Here is a 25,226-nt window from a genome sequence, read left to right on the forward strand (position 1 = left end):
CCAGGCAGGAGTGACCTCACACAAGAGGGCCTATATAATAAAATGGTGAGGAATCCTGCAGTTGGAACCTTAAAACAGAGAACCCCATCACAAAGGGGTTGAGGCACCCAGCAGGAACCACCTAACACCAGAGGCCCCACATCGCCAAGGGTATGGGAACCAGGCAGGAGTGAACTCACACCAGAGGGCCCACATCATGTAAAGGTGAGGAACCTAGCAGTTGTGACCTCACATCAGAGGGCCCACATCACCAAGGGGATGAGTCACCCAGCAGAAACCACCTCACACCAGATGGCCTACATCACCAAGGGGATGGGAATGTGGAAAGAGTGTCCTCACACCGTTGGGCCAACATCATAAAAAGTGAGGAAACCAGCTGTTGAGACCTTACACAAGATGGCCCACATCACCAAGGGGATGCGGAACCCATCAGGATCCACCTCACACCAGAGGGCCCACACCAAGGGGATGGGTACCAGGCAGGGGTGACCACACAGCAGAGGGCCCACTTCGTAAAACTGTGAGGAACCCAGCAGAGGTGACCTCAAACCTGAGGGTCCACATCACCAAGGGTAGGAGTCACCCAGAAAGATCCATGCACATCAGTGGTCCCAAATCACCAAGGAGATGGGAAGCAGGCAGGAATTACCTCACACCAGCAGGCCCACATCATGAAAAATTAAGGAACCCAGCAGTTGTGACCTCCAAAATGAGGGCCAACATCTCCAAGAGAATGAGGCAACCAGCAGGATCCACCTCAAACCAGAGGGCCCACATCAGCAAGGAGATGGGAACCAGGAAGGAACATCTTCACAACAGAGGGCCCACATCACAAAAAGGTGAGGAACCCAGCAGGATCAAACTCGCACCAGAGGGCCCACATCACCAAGGGGATGGGAACCAGGCAGAAGTGACCCCACACCAGAGGGCCCACATCATAAAAATGTTAGGAAACCAGCAGTTGGGATCTTACAAAAGAGGGCCCACATAAACAAGGTGATGAGGCACCCAACAGGATCCACGTCGCACCAGAGGGCCAACATCACCAAGGGGATGGGAACCTGGCAGGAGTGTCCTCACACCAGTGGGCCCATGTCATAAAATTGAGGAACCCAGCAGTTGTGATCTTACACCAGAGGGCCCTTAACACCAAGGGGATGAGGCTGCCAGTAGGTCCCACCTAACACCAGAGGTCCCACATCACAAAAAGTTGAGGAACCCAGCAGGATCAATCTCTCACCAGAGGGCCCACATCACCAAGGGGATGGGAACCAGGCAGGATCAACCTCACAACAGAGGGTCCACATCACCATGAGGATGGGTACCAGGCAGGAGTGACCACACACCAGAGGGCCCACATCATAAAAATGTGAGGAAACCAGCAGTGGGGACCTTACACAAGAGAGCCCACATCACCAAGAGGATGAGGCACCCATCAGGATCAACCTCACAACAGAGGGTCCACATCACCATGAGGATGGGTACCAGGCAAGAGTGACCACACACCAGAGGGCCCACATCATAAAAAGGTGTGGAACCCCGCACATGTGACCTCATACCAGAGGGCCCACATCACCAAGGGGATGAGGCACCCAGAAGCATCCACACACACCAGCAGGCCCGAATCGCCAAGGGGTTCGGAAGCAGGCAGGAATGACTACACACCAGCTGCCCACATCTTTAAAGGTAAGGAAGTCAGCAGTTGTGACCTCAAAAATGAGGACCCACCTCACCAAGAGGATGCGGCAACCGGCAGGATCGACCTCAAACCAGAGGGCTCACATCAAAAAAAGGTGAGGAAGCCAGCAGGATCCATCTAACACCAGAGAGCCCACATCACCAAAGGGAGGGAACCAGGCATCAGTTAACTCACAACAGAGGGCCCACATCATAAATTTGAGGAGAGCAGTAGGAAATACCTCACTCTGGAAGGCCCACATCACCAAGGGAATGGGATCCAGGCAGCAGTCACCTTACACCAGAAGGCCCACATCATAAAATGTGACGATCCCAGCAGTAGTGACCTTACACCAGAGGGCCCTCCTCACCAAGGCGGTGAGGCTCCCAGCAGGTTCCACCTAACACCAGAGGGCCCACATCACAAAAAGTTGAGGAACCCAGCAGGATCAATCTCTCACCAGAGGTCCCACATCACCAAGGGGATGGGAACAAGGCAGTAGTGACCTCACACCAGAGGGTCAACATCATAAAAATGTGAGGAAACCAGCATTTGGGACCTTACACAAGAGGGCCCACATCACCAAGTGGATGAGGCACCAAGAAGGATCCCAGCACACCAGCGGGCCCAAATCACCAAGTTGTTGGGAAGCACGCAGGAATGACCTCACACCAGCGGGCCCACATCATTAAAAGGTCAGGAACCCAATAATTTTGACCTCAAAAATGAGGTCTGACATAACCAAGAGGATGAGGCAACCAGCAGGATCCACCTCAAACTAGAGGTCTCACATCAAAAAAATTTGTGGAACCCAGCAGTTGTGACCTCACACCACAGGACCCACATCATAAAATATTGAGGAACACAGCAGTTTTGACATGACACCAGAGGGCCCACATCACCAAGAGGATGAGGCACCCAGGAGTATACACCACCTACCAGAGGGCCCACATCACCAAACTGATGGGAACCATGCAGGAGTGACCTCAAACCAGATGGCACCCATCACCAAAGGATTGAGGCTCCCAGAAGGATCCACTTCATGCCACCTCACATCCCTCACCTCCCACACAGCACTTCACCTACCTCAACTCACCTCACCTACGTCAACTCACCTTCATCATCTCCCTCACCTCACCTTCCTCACCTCACTCACCTCACCGCCCTCACCTAACCTCCCTCCCTCACTTCCCTCACCTCCCTCACTTCACCTCCCTCCCTCCCTCACCTCCCTCACCTCCCTCTCCTCACCTCCCTCATCTCTCTCTCCTCACCTCCCTCACCTCCCTCACCTCACCCCCTCCCTCCCTCACCTCACCTCCCTCCCTCTCTCACGTCACCTCCCTCCCTTACCTCACCTCTCTCCCTCCCTCCCTCACCTCCCTCACCTCACCTCCTTCCCTCCCTCACGTCCCTCACCTCACCTCGATCCCTCCCTCACCTCCCTCTCCTCACCTCCCTCACCTCACCTCCTTGGCTCCCTCACCTCACCTCCCTCACCTCATCTCATCTCATCTCCTCACCTCACCTCCCACACTCACATCACTTATCCTAACCTCACCTCAATTCACTTCCATCTCATCTCGCCTTACCAGGCAGCCTTGACTGCCTTTTAAGCCTTTGCTGCCTTCTGGTTCCCATGTCATCCTAGGCCTGCCTGCAAAACAGCTACCTTCAGCCTAAATAATGCACTATTCTCCTTCCCCTGTACTCCCTGTGGGGTCTCAATCTTCAATAAGCAGGAAGAGGCAGTTACAGGCCATGAGGCTGAGCCATGGCTGCAGGAGCTGAGCAAGGTGCTTGGTACCTGCCATGGGCTGCTCAGCCAGAGCAGGGCTGAGGCTGCCTGATCAGCTTCCTGTCTGATGCGGTGTCCCCATCACCCTGAGGCACAGAGCTATGGATCTTGTGACTGGGGTCCTGGAGCAGTGTCTTCATCCCTACCCAGAGAGTAGGGGAATGATGGGGGCCTTGAGCCCTCTGATTCAGCAAGCTGTGCCTACGATCTCATTGTCATGTAAGAGGACTGTCCTCAGGACACATGCCATTCATTTTATTTTTAATTGTTTTTATATTTTAAAATTTATTTTATTTTTAGCTGTGTTGGGTCTTCGTGCTGCATGCCGGCTCCCTCTAGTTGTGGTGAGCGGGGGCACTCTTTGTTGCGGTGCATGAGCTTCTCACTGCAGTGGGCCCTCCCGTTGCAGAGCATGGGCATCAGGCATGTGGACTTCAGCAGTTGTGGCATGCAGGCTCAGTAGTTTTGGCTTGTGGGCTCCAGAGCACAGGCTCAACAGTTGCAGTGCATGGGCTTAGTTGCTCCGCAGCATCCTCCCAGACTAGGGCTCAAACCCATGTCCCCTGCATTGGCAGGCAGATTCCTAACCACTGTGCCACCAGGGAAGCCCCTCCATTCAGTTTAAACACATGGTATCCTGAGGCCCATGATCATTCCTGCAGGAGCATTTCCTGAAAGTGAACTTATGAAACCAACATTCTAGATGCACATGTCGTACTGTTCACCATGAATCTGAGTGACAGTAGACCAACGATTCCATCTCTCTGATCATAGGAATAAATACCAAGCATAATGGGAGCCAGAGTTTCAACATCTGAGAAAAGATTGACCAACATGAAGAAGGGGCAAACTAGAATCCGCCCTGTTTACAAAACCCAGTTTTCTTTTTTTTTTTTTCACACTTAGCATATGCAACTTGAATCAACCAAAAGAAAAAGTTCCAGATGTACAAGGGCAAAAAAAAAAAATCCAAACTGTTGACATAGGCTTAACTAATATCAGCTACTTTTACATACAGCTGTATAAGTTCAAAAAAGCTATCCTATATGTATGTACAAAAGTTGTTTATACACAGGTCTGTACATAAGGGTCTATACATTTATTTCCTCAGAACTCTTAAGGTGCCACCTCTTGGTGAAGACATCAACACTTCATTCACATATCTTACAAAAAAAAAAAAAAAAGACTGTTTCCGGGACTGACAACACTGCATCCTGTATTCAGACCATGTAGGCTCCACTGGATTGGTTAAGTTCCTTCCATCATAATGTAGACCACACCTGGTGCCTGGGTGCCACTAAGCAGCTTCGCACAGAGTGCTACAAAGTAAAAGCCATAACCAACATGAGATGAGGACAGAGTCCTAACCAGGGTGCCATGAGAAGCCGCTTAGGCAAGCCTGCTGCCCTGTTCACTGTCGGTAACTCCAATTCATCCACATTGATGACTTTGGCGGGCATGGAGGGCAGGGGCTGCTCTTGCACATCTGAGCCACACCATTTGGCAAGGCCCATGGGGGGAGCTGCTCCTATGGCTGGGGCAGCGCTCTAGCTGGGAGTGCACATGGGGCACGCCTAACCATCTGGGCACATTCTGAGGAGTCGTCTGAATGCTGACAGCAGCTGCCTGGGAACCAGAGCCTGGAGGATGAAGAACTGAGCGCTGTCGCTGCTGCTGCATCAATGCCAGATGCAGAGGTGTCCCAGGACGAGGGTTTAGGAGAGCGTGACTAGTGGCAGGTAAAGGGTAAAAAGGTTGACCCAAGATTGGGCCAGATATTCCCTGTAAATGATTCAGGTCCACCCCAGGAGGAAGCACACCAGGTTGGAGAAAACTTGGAAGATGCTGTGGATGTACTCCCTGGGCCAGCATCATTTGGACCAACCCTGGGTGAAGCTGGAGAGCAGGTTGAACAATGTGGGCATGGGGTACAAGGGGGACTTTGTGGTCAGGGTGGAGCAAAGGTGTTCCTGGAACTGGGGACGCCAAGGTGGGTGTTTTTCTCCCAGTTGCTTTAGGTCGATAATTTTGTTCTTTGGTGTAACGTTTGGTCTGGGATAGCGGGGTGGAAGATGAAAACCACTGTAGGGTTGACAGTTTGGGATTTATAGTGGGAGAAGAGTCTCAATCAGTGGTGGGCACAGACCTGGATGACAGCAGGTTCTCTTCACTGGGCTTCTGAGTGTCCTCTTTACTGTCACCAAGAGCTGATTTCCAGATGCTGGCTCCTCCTTGCTTTTCTCTTTGCTCTCATATATCTTATGAATCACTGAGGTAGGAGTGAAGGAAGGAGAAAGCATGCTTGTGATGGAGGCGGCTGGGGCAGGAGAAGAGGAATTCCCTGGGTGCACAGGTGCTGGAGACTTGGTCACTCATGGTTGCCTGCTTCTGAATCCATCTCTGGTTCTGTCCACCTGCAGTTTACCAAAACCAGGCCGGTAGAAGTTTGTTGCCTGCACTGCAAGGTCATGTGGCAGGCCAGCCCCTCCAAAGCTGCATGTTGCAATTCTAGCTGGCTCATCTGGGCTGTGACAGGGCTCATGGGCTTGCGCATGCCTTAGAATGGATCTCCGAGAAGCTGCTGTGGTCCTGGTGTGAAACAAATTGGTGACGGTGTTCTGGGACCAAGGTAGTCTGCTGAGCCTGCTCTTGACTGAAACACCTGTGACAAGGGAGGAGAGGGTACTCTTTGGCCCAGTAAAGATGTCTTAGGCGCCAAGCTCCCCATAAGGCCACTCAGAAGATTGGAAGAAGCAGGTCTCTGAACAGGTGGACCCAGAAGTTCCTGCAAGATGTTCTTAGGGACAGGTTGGCCTGGAATCTCAGCAGGGGCTTTCAAGGGTTCGGCTGACTTTGGGCTGAGAAGGCAGAGTCCCACTTGCCTTCATGGTGCTCACTAGCATGTTGAACGCAGTCATATCTCCATCTTTTCTGAGCTGTGAATTGCTGCTCACAATGCTCAGGGTCTCCTCTAAATGCTCTGCCATAAAGGGCATTGAATTCTTCACCTGCTGGTCCACCTCCAAGCCCTCGAGCCCTGCTTCTACCTCTTCCACTGAAAGCACAACCCCTGAATGTGAACTCTCTATAAACTTTTCTTTATTTGCAGAAAGGCCGGAAAGGAGGGGTTTTAAATCCACTTTGGTTTTCTGTAGCATTTCTAGAATATCTACTTTATTTTCAGCATGGTCTTCTAATGGTATAGGAGCAAAATAATTCCCCGTGTTCTGTCCGGGAGAGAGGATAGCCTGTTCCAGACCTGCACATCTCTCCAGCTCTTCATGCATTGTTGACCCAAGACTGCTGGATCGGCTTCCTGATCGGCTCGGGTTAGGGAACCAACCGGCAGAGACTGACCCTTCTCCCAAAACATCTTTTATCATCGAAGCCAAGCATGGCACCTTATCAAGGTTAAAGAAGGACTCATTAAAGTCAAATTCTCCTGGGGACTGCTTGGGCAAGACGACATCCCTTGGCGCTTCCTGATCAGCAGCAGGCTCCTGTTAGAGGACGACTTCCACCTCATCCTCTTTGGCCACTCCTCCATTGCCCTCGACTACGCCTTCCTTCACAGAGGCTGTCCGTTGCCTTGTTCTTTTTCTCCCCTTATGAACTTCTTCCAGTATCTTATCATCAAAGCCAGTCAGCTCAGTGGTTTCAGACTGACTTGTGGGTCCAGCTGAGAACCATTCTGGTTCTTCTTCTGTGTAGGAATCATCTCTTCTACGCTCAAAGACACGCTTACTATCCACAAACTCCCTCCTGAAACGCTTGTCTTTGTAGTCCCTCTCTCAGTCTCTGTCTCTCAAGTCTTGCAGGTCCTTATGGCTAAGACAGCAATCCTTCTCAAAGGTCCGAGGGGAGATTATCTCCCCACTGCCAATCCTTCATCCGCCAAGCAGACGGAGCACATCACTGTCTTTATCCAATGGGCTTCCTGAGTGCCAGGAGCTAACAGCAGCGGTCACGTGGCAGCGTCCTCTAAAGCTTCGTCTCTGTGGGCTGAGAACAACATCTAAGTCATTTTCTTTCACATGCTCTCGAGGATCTACGATCCTGCACACCAGGGAAGGCCGATCTGTATCCAACTCTTTCTTCAGACTTTCCACTGGTGAGCTCCGTCCTGAAGCTGGGTAAAGGGAGGCATGCCACTTCTCAGGGTCCTAGACACCATCACTGTCGTATTTCTCAGAGAGGCACGGAGGCTTCTCTTTGGAATGAGGGAGTTCTTAAATATTCAAGAGCTCCTCCCTAGGCAAGCACACTAAAGAGCATTCCTGTGGGGAGTTCGCCTCTCAAGGAAACATCAATACAGAGGACACTGATTTCTGTGAGGCATCCCAGAGCTGAAATCCTTATATTTTGTATAGTGATGGGGGGATTTGGAGGCCAGTTGCTTCTTCAGCTCAAGGAAAGTATCTCCATTTTCTGTTTCACCCACACTTCTGTCCGTGGCTCCTTGGTCTACAGTTTCAGTGTCTCGGCCGCTGTTCCTCTCTGCCCCTCGTGCTGGTCCGAGGGCTGCTCTGCGTGGCCTTCACTCTCGTCCCCCAGACCCCCCAAAGCCAGTTTCCTCCTCTGAGAAATAGAGATGACCATAGCACTCAACTCCTAGGGTGGCTGTGTCCACACACACACACACAAATCTCCATCATTTATCATTACCCTCTTATCGTTATTACTATGTCCACCTGCAGTGTGAGAGCACCTCCTGGGCAGCAGAGCCAAGAGGCCCACTTCTGACCTTGACCTTCCTCTCATACTGCTAGGACCCCACACCAGTCTTTGCCTCCTGGTCTTATATCATCACTGAAGTCAATTCTGGGCAATGAATTTATGAATATTAATAGGACAGACATGCCATTCCTAATCTTGCCGACACTTTCAAATGGTTCAGCAGAACATTGTTTGCAGATGCATGAAGGATAAACTTCATGCCTGATTTGTGCTAAATTATGAGTTCCTGGGTTCTACTGTTCTTCTCATATCTATTTGTTCATTTATTAATAATATAAGTATTATAAACTGCCATGGGCACTATGCTAGGGGTTGGAGATAACTAACATTCATTCATTCGTTCATTCATTCTTTCACCCAATGAACAATTATTAAGTGCTTACCACAGGCATGGAATAAATTACCCCAGTGAGTAGGGAGTGTCCACACTGGGAAGCAGTGGGGTGAGGGGGTGGGCTCACACCAGGGGGGAGTGTGAAGTCGGGCAGCTAAGGCCGCATTGGAAGATTGATTTCAAATGGGAGGTTAATGAGCACCAGGTTTCTCACTTTCTGAGAAAGAAGTTAGGGATACAGGAAGGGAAAAAGCCAGATTCACCCCTGTTGACAAAGTTCTGCAGTGCAGAACCAGGGGGTTGGCAGTGAAAATGCTTCAGGTATTTGATTTTGTCACAGAGGCACCTGGGCTAAAAGTAAGAGGTGAGCCACGGGAAGTGCTGCCGTGACCTCGGCCCAATGGCCACCCCGCCTGCTCTCTCCCCGGCTGCTCTTGGGCCCTGGGCAGCCCTCATGGGGCAGCGTCTGAGTTTCTCACCACAGGCTCTGCAAGGCCACAGGACTCTGGTCCTGCCTGGAGGGCGGTTTGGCCTCATCTGGCCTCCTCATGTACCCCCAGGAACCCCTTGGGCCTCCACCCTGGTGTCCCTCCTCCAGCAGGTGCCTTGGGAATGGTCTGGGAGGAAGTTCAGCATGAAGGGCCTGTATTAGGAAGTGGGATGGCAAGTTCTTTCGGGGATGGGGGTGTCTGGGTGGTGCATGGCAGTGTCCCCTCAGCCCCTATGCCCGCTCTCCAGGAACTCCCTCTCCTGGAGAAGCGCTGCAATCCCGCTCTTCCCAGATACACACCCAGGACTAGAGGGGGCAGGACAGAGGACCAACACTAAGGCCCCAGGCTGACCACTCCCCTGGGCCATTTCATTCTCGTGCTCCCTGTGGTCAGCTGAGGCCACCCTCCGGACTGCATCAGACCCCAACTCCCCCACCAGCCCTGCTTCCTTCCCTCCCTCCCACAGCTGTGGACCTCGGGGTGCTTCCTAATAGGCACTCTTCACACTGAACTTCCTGGGTGCCCTCTACCTAGCTTCCCTTGACTGTAAGAGCTTATTTTGCTATAGTATAACATCAAAACCGAAAAATGAAAACAAAACCAAAAAACATTGGCACGATTCTATTAACTAGATACAGACCTTATTCTGATTTCACCAGTTTTTATATGTATTCATTTGTGTGTACGTGTGCTGTTTGTGAAGTTCTCTGCCGTTTTATGGGAAGTACAGATCCATACATTGCCAATGTGGCCATTACCGAACTGTTACGTCATCATAAAGGAAATTTCTCATGCTATCTGTTTAGCCTTACTTTTTATTTTTTTATTATTTTTTTTCACGGTATGCGGGTCTCTCACTGTTGTGGCCTCTCCCGTTGTGGAGCACAGGCTCCGGACGCACAGGCTCAGTGGCCACGGCTCATGGGCCCATCCGCTCCGCGGCATGTGGGATCTTCCTGGACCGGGGCACGAACCCGTGTCCCCTACATCGGCAGGTGGACTCTCAACCACTGCACCACCAGGGAAGCCCCTATCCTTATTTTTTAAAGAAATAAAATATTTCAAGTGCAGTTGAACTCTGAATGCAATCCTATTCCCTACCCTCCATCCACAGAGGGGACCACAATTTCTAAGATATCATATATGTATATCTCCAAAATAGCTAATATTTGGCAAGTGCTTACTGTGCACCAAGCTCCATTCTAAGTTGTTTCCATGCAGTAATACGTTCCCTACTCACCACAACCCTGGCATTGTTATCCCCAACAAGGATGCCAAGGAACAAAGAGGTTAAGACAACTTACACAAGGACCCACAGCTAGAAGTGTTGATGCTGGGGCTGAACCAGCCTCCACAGTCATTATTCCATAGTGACACACACATGTCTTCTTGCCACAGACATCTTCTACTCACCAAGATGTCTAGGAGATTCCCTCAGGTTGATATCTGCAAACAGAACTCATTAATGTTAACTGCTCTGTAGTATTCCCTTTTGTGATTACACTACAATTTATATAGCCATATTCCTAGTGATGGATATTTAGAATGTTATGTTGTCTCTACGGCACACAATGGTGCAGGAACCCCCTTGCCTGTCTCCTTGTGCACATGTGCCTGAGTTTCTCTGTGGTTTATTCGTAGATGTGGAATTGCTGAGTCTTAGAGTAGGAATGTCTTTGACTTTGGAGGACATTGCCAAGTCTCAGTGTATGCAACAATGTACACTTTCACCTGCCATGCATGAGAGTGTGAGGTGACATATCCCTATTATTTTAATTTGCATTGCTCTGACTTCTAGTGAGGAAGTCACTAGATAATCAATATCTTTTGATTATCGGTCATGCATTTCTATTTTCTCTGTATACATTTTTCTATTGGATAGTTTGTCATGTTCTTATTATTTGTAAGAAATTTTTGTGTATTCTGGATGATAATCTTAATTGGTGATATGCATGGCAAATATCTTCTTCCAGGCTGTGATTTTTTTTTCTTTTTCAACTTTGACTAATTCTTCTGTCATAGACAAGTTTTTAATTTTATTGTTTATTGTATTCAATTCTATCAATCTCTTCCATTACAGTTTGGACGTTTGCATGTTTTGTTTAAGAAATTCTTTCCCTTTTAAGGTCATTAAAGAGAATTATTTTTTCTTAATGTTTAAGTTTTATTTTTCATAGTTCTCATAGTAAAGTTTTACTTTGCACAGTTACCTTTCCTATAAGACATAAGGAGTTCCCCCTACATATAGTCACTTTCCTAGCATGACTTATTGTGCCATCTATCTTTCCTCTCTTATTTGCAATGCTCTCTCTATTGTATATGGAGTCCCTGCACACATCCCATCTGTTTCTCGTCCCTCCACTGGCCTCTTTACCTTGAACTAAACCAACACCACACTGTCTGAAAAACGAGAGATTTATCATAAACCTTGGTGTTGGGGAGGGTGTGTTGTCCTTGTTATTCAAAATTATTTCCCATATGAGCTTTTGAATCAGCCACTCAGTGTTACCTGAAGCTCTTTTGGAATTTTAATCATTGTAATTACACTGCATTCATAGATTTGCTTGGAGGGTAATTGACATCTTTAGACTATTGGTCCTCCCATCTATAAGCATGTTATATCTCTCGCTTTATTCAGGTTTTCCTTTATGTCCTTCAATAAAGTTCCATAATCTTCTCCTTAAAGGTCTTGCACATAGTTTCCTAGATTTATTTCTTGGTACCTTCCATCGTTTACTGGAATTTTGGGGTGAGGTGTGACTCCTGCTGGAACTTAGTCACTTATGAACCTCAGGATCCTAGTTAAGTCCCTTAAATGGTGCAATTCTCAGTTTCCTCATAAATCAATATACCTCCATCAAAGAGTAGGCATGAAAAGTGAATGAAACCAAGGATGTCACGTCCTTAGAACATCGTAAATATCTGATAAATGTTAGCTCAGACTGGAGTCAGCATACATTTGGAGTTGTGATTCTGAATATGTGTTCTTGCATTTCCGTGACTGTGCTTAGAATATGGTCCCCAGGCAGAAACAGTCAGAAACAGCTGTCATGTGACAGCTTCTGACCTATAAGTAATTGGTAGACAGCGCCTTCCTCCCTCCAAAGTAAAGAGCACTAAAGAAAGCACTTTCAAAGCACATGGTAAAATTAATACTTCTATTGAATCTCAAAGCAGGGCTAATTAAGTTACATTAAAAAATTTTTCCAGTTAACTTACCAGAAAACCAACTAAAAAAGAAAATTATTATAAAGATTTTTTTTCTGTTCAAAATTTAGTGCGATTTATTACCATAACTGTTCTTCATGTCTTTTTCAGAGCAAAAATGCTTAAACTGAATTCATTTCTTTTAAAGTTTTGTGTTTTATAAAATGGTGTGTGTCATCATAAACATTTCAAATATTAGGGAAAAATACAAAGAAGTAGACATTTCCCCAAATTGTACTACTGAAGTAGAACCATTGCTAACATTTTGGTCACTATCCTGTTTATATTTCTTGATACCAATAAATGGGCTTCTGGGTCTGTGCCCACTTTTTGTTTTTCCTCTACAAGGTATTGTGAATGTCTTTCCACTTTAATAGTTGCAGAATTACATCATTTTATATCATTGCATTATATTCCATTTTATAGATTTGCACTAATTTAACAAATCAATTCCTTCCTTATGGCTATTTGATCTTATGAAATAAACTACACCCCAATGAACCACTGCAGCACACCTCTTTTTTGTGAGTTTACGTGATTGCTTCCATCAATAGACTCCTTGGAAGTGAGATGATCAGGAAAAAAGACTAGCTCATTTTACATTTTGACGCATATTGCCAAACTGCCTTTCCAAAAGGGTTAAATCAATTAGCACTGCTTTCATTGGGGCATGAGGGTGTCCATTTTCCAATGAGCTAAGTGGGTTTGTCAATTTTCTTAATCTTTACCTATCTGGTGAATGGAAAACAAACCTCTCTTTGCACATGCATTTCTTTGATCAGTTGAAAAACATCTTTTCCTCTGCTTATGGGCCATTTCAATCTTCTTTTGTGGATTGCCTCTCTGGGTAGTGAGCACGTTCATATGGTTGCCTATAAGTTCTTTGTGTCTTAACATTGTGTATAACATTGGGAACAGCCGCTTGGCTTTGGGCTTGGCCATGTGCCTTGCTTTGGTCAGTGGGATGTTAGCAGATGTGATGCAGGCAAAGGTTTTCAATGTGTGTGGCTGAGCTTGCCCTCTGTGCTTCTTCTGACCTCATGAAAAGAGGATGCCCTGTCTGGCCTGCTGGTAGCAGACAAATGAGAGACTCATGGAGTGAACTTGAGCCAAACCCATGGTCTGGAGCCAAGCCTAGCCCAGCCCAACCAAAGTCGGCAGAGCCATAGCTGCCGAGCCACAGACATGAGTGAAAATGGTTTTTGTTTGAAGCTACCAAGTTTGGGCTGGTTTATCATGCAGCAGTATTATGGGATAGATGACTGACATACCCTGCCATTCTCTTGCTGTGTGACCTTCTACATGTCATGTTCTTCTCTTGGTCTCAGTTTCTTTAAATTTTGCATGAAAGAGTTGACCACTGAGTGATTTCTAAGGTCTCTTCCAATACTAAGAATCTGGATTCCAAAACAGGGTTTTGTGGTGAGAGGGGAGGAAGGTGTTCCAGAATGAAAGGTCAACACACAGGTTCAAAGAAGGTTATGCAAGTAAGGCAATGGGAAGGGTTTATCCCGCTGGAGCAGGTAGTCTGAGACACACAGGTGGGGGTGGGTTGGTGGTGTAGGGTTGATGCAGGAATGAATGCTGGGGCTTGGGCTGCCTGGAAAGATGTTCTTATTCCTCCTCCACTACTTCTGAAGCTCTTGCAAATTGGCTTCTTAGCCCACCATGCTGCCAAAACTGCCTTTTCAGTTCCGATTCTCACCACCAAACCCTCACTTTGGCCCTTAGCCTCCTAGAACTTGATTCCTCCTTCCAACCCTCTTCTCTGGCTTCTGTGCCCCCGACTCATCTAGCCCACACCTCTCCATCTGTCCACTCGGTATCTGTCTCTTTCCCTGAGTCTACTCTGAAGGCGATCCTCGAGGTTTTCTCCTCAGCTCCCTCTTTTAATGAGTGGAATTCTGGGATACTGACCCCAAGTGAGGAACCTGGGTACCAGGCAAAGGAGGCATAAGGAATCAGAAGCATCTTAATACTGCCAAAAAGCAAGTGAAAGTTTGGGATGAACACTAAGGGACCCAGCCCTGGACTCAAAGAACTATTATGTGCTACAGTTCCACGTCCACTCACAGCTCCAGCGCAATCATTCCTACATCGTATATTCTGTGCTTGTGGCTAAACAAGCAGGGTAGCGAACTCCATCAGGCCATCTTAAAAGCAGAGGCAGGCAGCCTGCATTTCTCCTCTGCTCAGCACAGAATGGTCTTCAAATGTTCTTTCTTCAGTAGACCTGTTACCCTGTTTCCTCTGGCACGTGTCCCCTCTAACGGCTGGTCTCTCCCACTATCCTGTGATCCTGAATTCTTAGCTCATCCTGGGCCCCAGCTGCGGTTTGATGGATACTCCACTGTTTATCTTGCAAAGAGACTTGACCCTGGATTGTAATTTTGCTTGATGAGTTTGCTTACTGTTCTTCCAAGCCCCACCTGCCTGGGTATGGAAATTATTTACACACCTGTGCTCTTCACACGGGTATCAGTCATGTCCTCCTCCCCAGCCCCAGGAGGACAAGACCCCTTGTAATAAGCCCTAATAACAAGACCCCTAGGATATACCATCGCTGGTGCTTTCCTTACAGACATGATGGATGACTTGCAGCTGATGTGAGACTGAAGGCAGCACACTCAAGGAGAAGGAGGATGAACTGGGAAGCAGACACACCTGGCTCTTGAATTCTGGCTCCATCATATGCTGCTCATACACAACTCATTCCCAACCTGTTGATGATACACACATACACATACAATAATGCACAGTGTCTGACATGTGACTCAATAAATGATAGCCCACACTCCAGAGGAAATTTTCTATTTTTGTTTTTTTTTTTCGGTACGCGGGCCTCTCACTGTTGTGGCCTGTCCCGTTGCGGAGCACAGGCTCCGGACGCGCAGGCTCAGCAGCCATTGCTCACGGGCCCAGCCGCTCCGCAGCATGTGGGATCTTCCCGGACTGGGGCACGAACCCGTGTCTCCTGCATCGGCAGGCGGACTCTCAACCACTGCGCCACCAAGGGAAGCCCTATTTTTTTTAGCATTTATCCTGTTTCTCTTATTTTCATCAAATCATCTGCTTTCTTTACCTGTAGCTGGCACAAAGGCAACTGGGATTCTGAACTCCTAGCCCCGGTCCTGCCACAAAGCAAGTGCCCTGGAAATGTAGCCTGATGTTGTATAACATATTGGGGTTCTTTGGAAACTATGTGTGCATGTGTGTGTATTCTATTCTTCAGCAACATTATGAATATACCAGATCTCCTTGTTCTGTCTCTCATGTCCTTTGTCCTCATTGCATTCGTTATTACAACTTTGTTTTCTTCCACTTTGACTTGAGTGATTTCCTGAAGCCGATTTCTATTTCCCTGATAGAATCTCCAGTTATGATATATCGTCTTTGTGGTTGGTTTTTATGCGACATTCATCTCTGCAATGTTTTCATTTGTTTCATTTCTCTCCTAAGAGGTAGACGAGCTCATTTTTCTTCTCTCATTTTATAACTTCCACAGATAATTCTTCTTTGAATCTCACTCTCTTCTTTGAGTTTTTGTTTTGTTTTGTACTGAGTCATCCTGATCCTGGATCTTGGGTAATTCCTCTTAGGAGGCAAGTTCTTCCATCTTTTGCTCAAGTGTGCATTTCCTTTTGTTAGCAGGAGGCACTTCCTGTGTGTGGGTCTTGTGTTTCTCCTTGCTGGTCATGCCTCATCTCAGTGGGATGGCCATTTGGTGTGGGGCTGGGTGGGGCAGTGAGCTGGGTAGTCCTTACATTCTGTTTGGGTTCACCATCTCAAACACCTTCAGAGCAAATTCATCATTTCCTTTGCCCTGGGGGACCGATCTTCCTCAGTTTTCAGGGTCAGCAGGTGGGCGTGTTCTTGGCAAATCTCATTAAGTCTCTATGAGCTGTGGCCCAGATGTCCCTCCCACACCCTCCTTCATGCCTCTTTTCCTTGGGCTGTCAGAGCTAAGGGGGCCAAGGGTGAAGAATGTCAATGGTTTGCCAGCTTGCTGTCTTCTCAGATCATCACCCCTGCAATGCTGAGTTAGAGAACTCAGTCCCTTGTGGCCTGTCCATCAACTCACCTGTCCTCTCTCCAATCACCAGGTCACTGCCTTTCAAGGACTGCACACCTTAGATTTCATCTTTCCTGCCCAGTGAACAACAACTCCATCCTGAAATTGATTGGACCTGAAGCCTCGCAGTCCTCCGTCTCCTCATACCTCACACCCAGCTCACCAGCAAACCCTGTTATCTCCTCTCCCATCAACAATGGGTCCAGAGTCTGATCCCCATCACCACCTGCCCTGCGCCACCATCATTTCTCACCTGCATCATTGCAGTAGCTTCCCACCTGGTCCCCTTGCTTCCCCCTCCCTCCTGTGCTCTTCTCTACCCAGTGGGCAGAGTGGACCTGTGAAACTGTTAGGTCTGGACCCTGCTGTGTCTCCCCATTTCACTCAACGTGAAATCCAAAGGTGTCCAGTGGACTGTGAGGTCTTCCTGCTCTGCACCCCCCACTTACCCCTGAAGTCATCCTCCCTTGCTGTCCACCTGTTCTTTCTGCCATTGACTTAGTTGTTCCTTTTGCCTGGAACATCTTCTCCAGAATCTGCCTAGCCAACTTCCTCATCTCTTTTAAGTATTTCATCCAATGTCACTGTATCAATTTGCTAGGGCTGTATAATAGTACCACAAACTGAGTGATGTAAACAACAGAACTTTGCTGTCTCACACTTCTGGAGGTGATTAGTCCTAGATCAAAGTGTTGGCAGGGTTGGTTCCTTCTGAGGGCTGTGAAGGAGGATTTGTTCCATGCCTATCTCTTCTGGTGCTTTTCTGGCAATATTCGTTGTTCTTTGGCTTATAGATGCATCACCCCAATCTCTGCCTTCATTTTCATGTGTCATTCTCCCTGTGTGTGTCTATCTCACAATTTTCCCTTTGTAGAAGGACACCAGTCATACTGGATTAAGGCCCATTCTAATGAACTTATTTTAACTTAATTACCTCTGTAAGGACTGTATCTTTTAAAAAGGCCACATTCTGAGTTACTGAGGATTGGGACTTCAACATGAATATGAATTTGGGAGGGGACACAATTTAACTTATAAGAGTCACCTTCTCAATGAGGCATAGTCTTTCCTCGCAGTTTAAAACTGCAGAATTGCACCACCCCCTGCATCCTCAACCACCCAGCCCTTGGTTCTACTCGTATTGTGGAAGATGGAGTTTTTCCCTCCAATATTTCATTCCTTTTTGTTACTGTTTTCAGTGAATTTCCACCCTAATTGAGACTAAAACAAACATTACTCATGTCGCTCAGGGCCATCTCCCCCACTGAAATCCCCTCCCATCTCTGGTCCTGCGTTGGCTTCATCCCCATGCCCGGTCCAACCTGCATGGTCTTTGCAGGTGGGTGGGCTTTAGGTACTACGTGACCCTGGTTGAGGGACCCAAGTGGGGAATAACAGTGGCTTCAAAGCTATCAGAGGCCACCCATGGCCAATGATGTCCCCTAACTTCAGCCTCAATGCAGTGACACCTGCCCTCCACTCAGGCAACTTATTGAGCTCTTTCTCTTCCTTAACGTAACAGATTGGCCTAATGCCTTTATTTCCTGGCTCGGGAGTGAGAGGTGGAGGTTCTCCACTGTCAACAAATCCATTTCCAAATCCTCTGGCTTCTATCAGTCTGCAGCTGGCAGGGCAGTGACGGCCTGCTAGGTATTACCATCGAGAGCCTTGTTTCCTGTGCCCCAGCAGCCTCTTCCCTCCCTCACAGACAGAGTGTGGTCTCTCCTCCCACCTCCTCTGTGGCCTGGCTCCTCCCCACCCCTCCACAAGTCCCCAGTGAGCTCATTAGGAGACCAAACTGCACTCATCTGCTCAGCACCTCATCACGTCACAAGTCAGAATGATGTCCCTGTTGGCTCCTCCATCTGTAGTCAATTTGGTAGGGGCTGAGGCTCCAGGTCTCCATGAGGGGTGGTAGTCTTGAGTGAGGAGGTCTGCTTAGGATCAGCCCCCAGGGACATGGACGAAAGAGAGAAATCAGGTAACAGATCTGATCTGGACCACTCTGAGGCCTCCCTTCTCCTTCTCCAGGTTAGCACATCCCAGAAAATCCCAGAATCTTATGCCCCACCACCGCTTGCCTGGAGCCTGAACTAAGCCCCCTAACTGACTCCCTGCTTCCTGCATCCACCCCACAGCCTCCAGAGTCTGCTGTCCTCTGCCCAGCAGCCCCTCTGCTTAGATAATCTCCCTCTCCCATAAGAGCCTCCAGACAAAGGCAAATTTACCAGAGGCTAGAGAAGCTTAAGCTTCAGGGACCCTGACTCTCCAGGCCCCTCTTAAGGCCCCAGTTGGGCCCCATGTAATGTGATTAATGAACATTGTCAATTCCAAGATTAATTAGGATTAGAAACTGCAAGGAAAACTTGCTATGCCCTGAAATCTTACTGCTCAGATATAAGAGGAACTTGACAGGAGGCTTCCCAAATTTGACAACAGTCCTGAACATTTACATGGCATGATCTGTAATGAACTGTGAAGGTGAAAAAAATTCAACCTTACCCCTGTAGAAAACCGTGAAAATCAGGCTCTGTGGGAGGAAAGTCTGATTAAACTTTCTATTCTCTCCACGGAAGATGATATTACAAAATCATTGTCTTAAGAACATGTGAATATAGAGAATGCAGCCCAAACAATTCAGGGGAGAATGAAAGCCGGGAAGGAGTGTCAAGATGCTAAGTAATAAATAGAGTGAGATTTTCCTCAATTCTGTTATGTTTTCTGGTAATTGCTTGCTTTTTGATACCTACAATTTATTATAATTTCTTTGCTCATTCTAAATAACTATTAACTAGTTATTTAGCTAATTTTGATTCCAAATTCTATGTCTTTTTCTTAAAGAGAATTCTCAAAATGGTAAAATTTTCAGATCCATGGCACCTACATCTACTACCTTCAAGGCCTTCCTACTGCACTTGGAATAAAACTTAACCTCCTCTGCTGTATGGTCTGCAAGACCTCCCCTCTCCACCCTGCCCACTCTGACCCTTGCATCCCTTTCCCCCACACTCACCACCCTACAGACTTGAGAATGGAGCAGACCTGCATTCAAAATCTCAGCTTTGAACTGCCAAGCAATTTGCAATTGTGTGAGGAATACATGCTTATTATTGTATGTCACTCAGATTTTTGTGGTTGTTTGTTACACAGCAATAGCAGACTGATGCAGTGTGATTGAAATGTTTCACATGTACTCCGATCAATCAAGATGATGTCTTTGTTATTTAGGAAGGCATAACTGGATCACAAACCTAAGAAAGCTGAAATCTAAAACATTTTCAAATTGACCACCGATTCTTAAGGATCTCAAAGGCAAAAGAAGTCCTGACCTTCCAGTGATCTGGATCCAGTGATCCAGTGATCTCAGCTCATTTTCAGACCCATCAGTGTCTAAGATTTAGAGCCACAAAAGGTCAGAATCTCTTTGTCTTGAGACATCATCCAGTCTTAGGGACAACAATATGTCAACCTTTATTTTAAGAGTATTTTCTTCCTCATGTAAATATTATACAGGTTCATTACAGGTAATGCAGACAGGCAGAAAGAAAAAGAGAAAAACCACCCATAATAACCACCACCAAAAAAACACTCTGTCAAATATTGGTTATATAAACATATGTGTTTATATATGTTTATATTTTTCTCATAAATAAAGGAGAGAGGGGGAAGCTGGGGCAGAGTTAGAGTAGCATCGACATATATACACTACCAAATGTAAAATAGTTAGCTAGTGGGAGCATAGCACAGGGAGATCAGCTCGGTGCTTTGTGATGACCTAGAGGGGTGGGACAGGGAGGATGGGAGGGTTGCTCAAGAGGGAGGGGATATGGGGATATATGTATGCATATGGCTGATTCACTTTGTTATACAACAGAAACTAACACAGTATTGTGAAGCAATTATATGCCAATAAAGATCTATTTAAAAATAAAAAAAGGAGAGGGCTTCCCTGGTGGTGCAATGGTTGAGAGTCCGCCTGCCGATGCAGGGGACACGGGTTCGTGCCCCGGTCTGGGAAGATCCCACATGCCGCAGAGCGGCTGGGCCCGTGAGCCATGGCCACTGAGCCTGCGCGTCCGGAGCCTGTGCTCCGCAATGGGAGCGGCCACAACAGTGAGAGGCCCGCATACTGCAAAAAAAAAATAAAAATAAAAAAGGAGAGTATTCTGTGCATTCTGTTCTGTAATCTTCTGTTTATGTTTACTATGTCATAAAAGTCTTCCTATGCCATTTTACGTCTTCTGCACAATTGTTTTGAATTATGGAATTGTTGCTGAGATGACCTGCATGATCGTCTTCCCTCTCCCAGGCTTCCTGTTGTACCTGAACACCCCTAGGAAGGAGGTATTCTTTGAACCAGCATTATCCAAAGTATTGTAGCTTGACTATATCAGATCTTCCCAGCAGAGAAGCAGGACCCAGAGAGTAAAGGGACAAACAAGTATGAGTGCATCAAAGATCTCACTCAGATGACCGCATGTGACCAGTCTTCTCACTGCAGACTTATTGACAGATAAGGAAACTGATCTCAAGGGGGCCCTGAGGCCAACTCTGCATCTGGACCAAGTTCACAGCCAAGAACCCTGGAGCTGTGGCTCTCTGCCCCCAACCCGTAATTCCTGCAGGCAGCAAAGGCAACATGTTGACCACCTGTAGCCTCCCTTCCCTACTCAGGTGGACCTTGTCTCAGGTCCCCGTGGCCAGTCCTGTGACTCTACCACACTCCATGTGACGTGTAGAGGGAAGAGCCTGGGCTCTAAGGAGGGCTCCACTGTTGACCTGCCGGGTGTCCTGGGTCATGGTTTCACCTTGCCAGGTGTGGTAGAGAGTGTCTAGCTGTTCCACAAATATGTTTCTTCTTCTTCCTGGGCACATGGCAAGGCTACATCTCCCAGCCTCCTCTGCAGGTAAGTGGGACCACGTGACTGCCTTCCAGACGATAGAATATGAGCAGCAGTGACATATGTGACTTCCACTCCAGGCCTTTGAGATCATCCCATGAACTCCCTAGCTTTTTTTGCCAGTCTGATACAGGCAGAGGACCAACTGCCCCCTCTTTCTGCCCATAGGGTTCTCTCCAACACAGCAGCTTGCTTCATCAAAGTGTGCAAACCAAGAAGGCAATAGAGGGCACAGGCTGGCAAGACTGCCTCCACCAAGAAGGTATCCCAGACCCAGTCTCCTGCCATCTTGTGGCACCCACCCTTCAAGGATACTGTTTGGGGTTTACATAAAACTTCTGTTGCATTGGAGCCATTATACATTCTGGGGTTGGTTTCTTAGAGCAACGTGTGTTATTGTGGGTGATACTCAGAATTCACTGAGCATCTATTTTGTGCAGGACCCTGTGTTCCACATGTCACACATCCGCCCTTTCAATAAGACCATGACCTTGGGATTATTATCTCCATTTTTTCCAGAGCAGTGAATAAGCGGGAATCGAACTCAGCTCTTCTGGACACTCATCTCTCAATGCACAGCTTAAGGGTCCAGAGGACCGAAGACTCCAGGATCCTATGGGTCTCTGAATGCCTCCAGGTGAGCAGAGACGTGAAGAGCGTGCGGGCTGGAGTCTGACAGGCCAGGGTCCAGGCCTCCCCAGTGGAGGCTTCAGGTAAGGGCTCAGCTTACCTGCATCTCAGTTTCCTCATCTGTCCAATGGGTCTGCAGGGAGAGGATTCACCACATGGGGTCATTTGGGGGTGAGATGGGATCCTGACCATAGGCACTTGGCACTGAGTAGGGCCCTCAGGATGGGGCACAATTGCATCCTTCCCTGAAGCAGCCCCCTCCCTGCGCCTACCCTCTTCTGGTGCCTCCAGCCTCTCTCCACCCCAGCCCTCTTGCCTTTCCTGACTCATCTGTAAGTAAGGGCTTTTCCTCACCTCTGCTGGAGTGCTCAGAAGTTCTGCTTTGCTGAGGGAACTGGAACAGGCGCCTTTACCGCTCGGAACAGTTCTCGGGAAGCCGAGGTACCTCTCAATTATTTATTAGGCAGACTTTCTCCATCAAAGGACCTGAAATTCTGGGAAACTTTTCCCTCTGTTGCCTGCTGGGCCAGGCACGGGGTCTTACCAATTTAGCGAGCCCGGGAGAGAAATGAGAGTCTGCTGCTCCCCAAGGGGAGCCTGACTGGGTTGATCTAAAATAGAAGGGGGAAAAAAATAAAATAAAATAGAAGGGGAGGGAGGTTGACCTGGTTCGGGGCCGGTTATTGGGGGCAGGCCTTGCGGGCTGCTCCCGAGGGTGCTGGGTGAGGGGCAGTGGGCGGTCCAGGTGCTGCTGGCACTTCTGGGCCGTAGAGCTGAGTGGAGAAGCTGTTTGTAGGAGGGTAGGAGTCCCTGCCCTCGGCTGTGTCCATCTGTGTGAGGTCCCCATGCAAGAGAGCCTTGGTTACTGAGGCTCGGGTCTCCCCCACCAGCCCTGGTCTCTGTGACTTTCCCCCAAAACTCCCCCTCCAGGACCCAGTACTCGGGGGCCCAGTCAGCACACAGCTCTGCATTTGTGCAGAGAATTCAGGGTACGAACACCTCCTGCCTCTGGATGGTTGGGGTGAGGATGGGAAACCCAAACCAAATGCAGCCAAGTGCAGCAAGTCTGAACTTTCATTCAAATACAGCCCAAGCTAGTCTTGTTGCTTGTAGCAGTTTAGAGCTGGAAGAGGCCTTAGAAGTCGCAGGACCTAACACTTTCGAAGACGCTGACTTGATTTCTGCTTAAACAATGGGTTTCCTTGCCTTCAGAGAGAGTCCATTCCTCATAGCTCTGCTCGAGACCGACGCCTCCCAAGGAAACCCTCCACCATTACGCTGGAGGCTGGTTGTTCTAACGTGTGCCTGCCCGGGTCCAGGTCTTTCTGTCTCTGTCTTTCATTTGGAAATCCCTCACTCTCCCCACCTCGTGAAATGCTCGGTATGGACCAGCGAATAGCTTGCTGTCACCTGGCTGAAGTGTCCTCTGGTCCTACCAGGTGGAGCTACCTGCTTCGTCACCAGAGCTTCCATAGAGGCTGTCACACCCCAGAGCCTTGGCCCAGGATGCCCCCACCTGGTGGTTCATCTGCTCTGAAATGTGCATCAGAGGCCATTCCTCTTCATCCCTCAGGTCTCCGCTTAAAGGTCCCCTTCTCAGAGAGGCTTTCCTTGTCCCCACAGTCCAAGGTTGTCACTGTCCATCCCCAGCCCCAGAGCCAGATGCTATAACGTCACCCTGTTTACCTTCTTCCAGCCTCTTCCCACCTGGGATACTCGTGGATGATGGTCTACCTGTTCCTTCCTGCCTCCCCACTCCAGACGTCAGATCCTGGGGGCAGGGACCGCGTCTGTTCGCTGCTGCACCCTCACCCCCATCTGGGCCGGCACATAGTAGGACCTCAACAAGCCAGTTGGCACGAGCGGACCTGACGCTGGACCTTTATCCGGCATCCCAGGTTGTCTCCTTGAGGACCGACCCGCGTCCTGAAGTGTCCCAGGTCCTGAGCAGCGCGATCCCGTCCCCTCCCCTCCGGTTCTCCTGAGCAGCACGAGGAAGAGGGGCTCAGAGCCCAGGGGGTGACTTCACCAACCTCGCCCTGTCATGCTTCATGGCTCCTCTCTGGGCTCCTAATAACGGCCACACTTTGAGGTTGGAGAGGGAGTGTTAAGGCCAGTCAAGTGGATAAATCACATCTTTTCAAATGGGGCAAACACGGATTTACACAATAGCCTGTGACAAACGCACTTTCAGGGGACGATCTGGCAGGAAACATTCCTTTTTCCAAAGGGTGCCTCGGCCCTGGGAGAAATAATGAGGGCTTTTTAAGGATTCTAATTGCTCCCGGTGCTGACAGGCTGCAGGGCCAGAGCTGCCGCAGCTGCCCAGCACTCACACAGGCGCCCAGCACTCACGCAGGCACCCAGCGTGTCTATTCCCGGGTCTCCGGGTGAGCGCCCTGCTCCCAGGGGTGCCTGGGGGCCCAGGGTCTGTCCCTGTGGTTTCTGCTCCCTCCTGCCGACAGGCACGTGACCTCAGCGGGAAGAGGGCCTCCCTGTGAGCCCAGGACCCGGACACAGCGGGTCCTTACTCAGCGGGGCTGTCTTCTCCTGCCTGCAGCTGTAGGGGCCCAGCAGGGGAGGTTTCAGGGTCTCCTGAATGCCCTCGACAGGCTCCTGAGGCTGGGTGTGCAGTGGTTCAGGGCTCGGGCTGCAAGGCTCTTGCTCGGTAAGGAAATAAAGGGCCCCATACTGTCCAAGCTGAAAAGGGCTTTGGTGACCATCCACCCAATGCCTTGACTGTCCAGATGTGGGACGAAGGCAGACATGAGGATGTCAAAGGGAGAATGGGGCAGGGGCTGCATTCTAGGAGCATCCTTAGTACTCTACACAGTGGGACGGGGCTCACCCATGTGGAACCCCTGCTGAGGGCCAGGCACATCACCTGGGTTACCTCACTCAGGGCTCACACCAGCCCTGTGATGCTGGTCTTAACCCATTTCCCAGATGAAGAGAGTAAGGTTCACGGAGGTTAAGCAACTTGCCCAGTGCCCCACAGCTGAACCCTCCTAAACGCAAAACTGGCCAATTGGGAAAAGACCCCTGAACTTCCTGGCTTTCACACCAGGATGAGCTTCCCAACTCCACCCACCTCTTGACCCCAGGGCTAGAGGGAGGGACACACAGGTCATGACCATGGACCTCAGCTGGATCTACTCATGAGGAAGTATGCATCACTGCACTGCCTCAGGACCTTCCCCACACTACTGGGGTGTATGGGTGCCGAAACAATTAGATGAAGAGAAAAGATGAGGATTATGGCTGCTGGTTTAGTGCCTTAATTTGGTGCCTTGTAGAGATGCAGGATAATGAGAATTGCAGGAATTTCTCGGTTTCCTGATATTCCTGCTCAAGGCAGCTCTTGCCCAAGACTCAGAG

The 25,226-nt window shown here is 48.8% G+C and overlaps 1 long non-coding RNA gene and 1 pseudogene across 2 annotated transcripts; one reads left to right on the top strand and one right to left on the bottom strand.

Moving 5' to 3' along the window:
- Positions 1–1,431: 1,431 nt before the first annotated feature.
- LOC141276316 (uncharacterized) lies at positions 1,432–24,052 on the top strand. Of its 2 annotated transcripts, none has more exons than XR_012325640.1 (4): positions 1,432–1,686; positions 21,387–21,480; positions 21,738–21,931; positions 23,545–24,052. It is a non-coding gene; the product is annotated as an uncharacterized lncRNA (long non-coding RNA). The 2 variants fall into 2 exon arrangements; XR_012325635.1 differs by having other exon boundaries at positions 1,673–1,793.
- LOC101318341 (eukaryotic translation initiation factor 4E transporter-like) lies at positions 4,886–11,768 on the bottom strand (annotated as a pseudogene).
- Positions 24,053–25,226: the final 1,174 nt, after the last annotated feature.

This window comes from Tursiops truncatus, chromosome 1 (genome assembly GCF_011762595.2).
Source record: "Tursiops truncatus isolate mTurTru1 chromosome 1, mTurTru1.mat.Y, whole genome shotgun sequence".
In the NCBI taxonomy this organism is placed as follows: domain Eukaryota; kingdom Metazoa; phylum Chordata; class Mammalia; order Artiodactyla; family Delphinidae; genus Tursiops; species Tursiops truncatus.